General features: G+C 37.4%; 1 non-coding gene across 1 annotated transcript; it reads left to right on the forward strand.

Moving 5' to 3' along the window:
* Positions 1–1,177: 1,177 nt before the first annotated feature.
* On the forward strand, positions 1,178–1,284 carry LOC136228100 (small nucleolar RNA R71). Its single transcript, XR_010688434.1, has one exon. It is a non-coding gene; the product is annotated as a small nucleolar RNA R71 (small nucleolar RNA).
* Positions 1,285–4,229: the final 2,945 nt, after the last annotated feature.

The following is a 4,229-nucleotide window of genomic DNA, read 5'->3' on the forward strand; positions in this document are numbered from 1 at the left end:
GCATCCGGGATCTTTGAGTTTAGTAGGTAATTTGCTTGATACTATCGAACTACATTCTTCAGAAAGTGAAATGGATGAAATTCCTTCCCAACTAATTTTTTTTGAAATTAAATCTTTCAAGAATTTTCCATAATTAGGAATTTGCGTAATTGCATCCATGAATGTTAAATTTATATGCAAATTTTTAAGTTTGTCTAAAAATGATAAAAGTTGTTTATCATGGTCCTTATTTCGGACCCTGTGTGGAAAAGGTGGCTTTGGTACAAAAGGTTTTGGATTAGAGTCAATTGGTGTATCTTTTTGTTTTAACGTATCTTCTTTGGGTTTTGGTAAATCATTTCCAGGTAAAGTTGAATTTCCGGGCATTTCCGGACCTAAGTAGTTTTTCCCCGAACGAAGAGTGATAGCCTTAACATGCTCTTTCGGATTTTCTTCCGTTTGGATGGGAAGACTTCCCTCTTTGCGGGATGGAATTGATTTAGCAAGTTGTCCAATTTGAACCTCCAAATTATGGATGCTAGATGATTGGTTTTTGATAAGCTGATCGAATTTATTTTCGATCCGTTTAAAACCATCGTCTTGATTACTTACCTTTCCATTCATAGCATCTATAAATTTGTCGATTTTTGAAGATAAAGTGCTAATCGTATCTCTTGTTTGATTTTGATAATTATTTATACGATATTGATTAGCATTTGCATTATTATTATTATTACCATCTTTCCAGTTAAAGTTAGGATGATTTCTCCATCCAGGATTATAAGTATTAGAATAAGGATTAGTAGTTTGGTTTTGTCCTTGGATAAAATTTACCTGTTCTATCTCATTCATACCTTCGTAGTCAATGTCTCTCTGGATCGGATCATTAGGATCGCATGGTGCCATAAATTTATCAATTTTGTGCGATAAGGCAGAAAATTGGGCTTGTAACATTGCTACAGGATCAAGATTCATTATACCTTTAACCGATGATGTACATGAGGATGATGGTTTCGCCGTTGGTATATGTCCACGCTCTGCGGGCCACATACTGCTGTTGATTGCCATTTCCTCCAAAAGTTCTCTTGCTTGGGCGGACGTCTTCTTCATAAATAACCCTCCAGACATAGCATCTAATGAACCTCTAGTCGTAGGATTTAATCCATTATAGAATGTCTGCATTAAAAGTGCATCTGGCAATTGGTGGTGTGGGCATAAACGTTGAAGTTCTTTAAAACGTTCCCAAGCTTCATAAAGAGTTTCATTATCATTTTGTGTAAAAGATGTCAACTCTTTGATGACTCTTGCGGTTTTTGCTAAGGGAAAATATTTTTGTAAAAATGCTTGGGCTAATTGGTCCCAAGTTTCAAATGTTGCAGCAGGCATAGAAGTTAACCAAATTTTTGCCTTATCCTTCAAAGTGAAAGGAAAGAGGCGAAGTTTGATTGCTTCGGCTGTTACATCAGTAATTTTAAATGTGTCACAAATTTCTAAGAAATTTGTCAAATGTGCATTAGGGTTTTCGTTAGGTAGTCCATAAAACGTTACGTTGTTTTGCAACATATTAAGCAAAGCAGGCTTAATTTCAAATTGATTTGCGTTTATACGGGGTCTAACTACACTATTAGTTACACCGGCCATTCCTGGCCTAGCATAATCCATAAGTGTCGGTGGATCGGCCATGATTTCTGGCTGGACTACTTTGATTTTTAAGGGTGTTTTGTCTTTGTTTTTGTTGTTTTTGTTGTTTTTCTTAAGTGTTCTTTCAATTTCTGGATCAAAAGGATCTGGTGGCGTGCCCGAATTTCGCGAACTGCGCATGAACTTGAAATTGTTACACGAGCCAAACTACCTTCAAAACAAAATTGAAAACAAATATGTTATATAACTGAAAATAAATAAAATATAAAAATTGTATAAAAATAATGTGTAAACCTAGATTCGAAAATAAAATACGAAAAATAAAAATTTTGTCAAAAATTTTGGCGTATCCCCGGCAACGGCGCCAAAAAACTTGTTGAGCGATTTCCGCAAGTGCACGATTTCGCTTGTAGTAATAAAAATATCGATCCCACAAAGATACGTTTTTTAACGAAAAACTTATTTTTGAATTATTAATTTCGAACTAGTTGGATTTATTATTAAATGTAAATGTAAATGAAAAGTGAAAATTGGTTTAATTGAATTTAGGAAATTTGTTTAATTGAATTTGTGAACTTTGAGTACTTGAAAATGCTGGAATAAGATTTTATATTTAGAATAAATCGATTGTTAGAAAGGTCATCTGATTTTAAGGATGAATTTTACAAAACAGGAACATTTAGAACTTATTAGAAAAACGAATGAATTTATTCATTTGCATTAAGCAAAGAAAACAACTTAAACTTTGTGTCAATTATGATGATGAAATAAATGACGGAACCTCTAATTAATTGGCTTTGAACGCGACAAAACCCTTTCGGGATAGTTGCCCTTACTCAAATTGAAACTCTTTCGAGATGATAATTTGCCTAAGTGTTCAACAAAGTTTCCTTGTAATGATTTTGAATTCAAGTGCATATTAATGAAAACACCAGCCTCACTTATATTGGATTGGTTACCATAAGTGCTGCATAACGATTTGTCGAATAGAACGGACTTTATTAGATGAGAAATAAATTGATACAAGTTTACAGAGAATAAGGAGCATCGAGTTCTTCGAGGGCGTGCAAGTGAAGGGCTTGATCGGTTCCGCTTCCTTGGGTTTCCTAGGAGGTTGTCAGGCTCGGGGGCGAACACTTTACTCAATCTTCTCGCTGTAACTTCGTAATAGGGATTCGGTCTGCCACTACCATGATGCAAACTAAAACTGGAACAATGTCTAAACGGTACTGAGTTGTAATTAAACTATAAACAATATGTGTACCTCATCTTGTTTTGTACAGAATCTAATTTCTAACTCTCGAAATGTTTTTACTTAGAACTTCGACATAAGTTCTACGCTCTGATTTCTATATCTATATTATAGCATTTCATTACACTTTTTCTCCACATCAACTCTTTATTTATAGATGTTGAAGGGTTGTGTTTGAAGTGATGTATCCGTTGGTTAAGAGTCGTGTCCGTTGTGAAAGGACGTCTTTATCCACTTGAACGAACGCGTTTCTTGGATTTTCAGCATGTGTTAAATGCTCTTGGTGAATTTTCTGCACTTACCGAGGATAGTAATCCGCGGCCGTGAATGACGTAGCACTGAGCTGAGCGGCGGACGAAGGGGAGAAAAGGTTATACCACGCGTGTCGCGGTCGCGGGCCTGGGATCCACTGTCGCGGCCCGGCAGGTTTTCTTACTTCTTGCTTTCGTTCGTGTCCTCGACTTGGCGCTTTCGATTTACGTCGTCTTTGACTCCTTTTGTAGGGTTTTTCTTCTGTTTTAGATCCTTTTTCGTTCCTATTTGGATTTTACCGAATATTCAAGTACCTTGCAAGAAAGAAAGATATTCGAAAGTAAAAGTAATCTAAACAGATATAAACAACACGAATTTGTAATAAAAATGATATAAATATTAATGATATTTTAGGTATATTTTGGGCTTAACACATATCTAGATCAGCTAGAAGGGTTGGCACAAAGATTCAAGGAGTGTCGTTTCTATCACATTCCTCGAGCGCAGAACCAGGCGGCGGATGCTTTGGCCACTTTGGTGTCAGTTTGGGACAACCCCCGGAACCTTGCCTCGAAACCGTTGGTATTGAGGAGATCTCACAAACCATGCTACGAGGACGTAATGTTGTTAGGGACAGATGAAAAACCGTGGTATTTCGATATCGTGAACTTCATGAAGCATGGAACATATCCGGCAGAGTCAGAACCGAGGGATCAAGTTGTGATTAGAAGGTTAGCTCGGCAGTTCGTCATCCACAACGACTTACTTTACAAAAGGCACATCGATGGGTTACAACTAAGGTGCTTGGATGCGGGAGAAGCCCGCGAGGCAATGGAATCAGTACATTCAGGAATTTGCGGGGCCCATATAGGAGGAGCAGTGTTAGCCAAGAAAATCATCAGACAAGGCTTCTATTGGCTCACCGTGGAAAGAGATTGTAGCGAGTATGCGAAGAAATGCCACGATTGTCAAATCCACGGCGATTGTAGTCATCTTCCAGCCATGGAATTACATGTGTTAGCACCTATTTGGCCATTCGCGGCTTGGGGCATTGACATCATTGGTGAGGTAAGGCCTAATGCTTTGAACGGGCACAAGTTTATTG

The sequence above is a fragment of the Euphorbia lathyris genome, chromosome 4, assembly GCF_963576675.1.
Source record: "Euphorbia lathyris chromosome 4, ddEupLath1.1, whole genome shotgun sequence".
Lineage (NCBI taxonomy): Eukaryota > Viridiplantae > Streptophyta > Magnoliopsida > Malpighiales > Euphorbiaceae > Euphorbia > Euphorbia lathyris.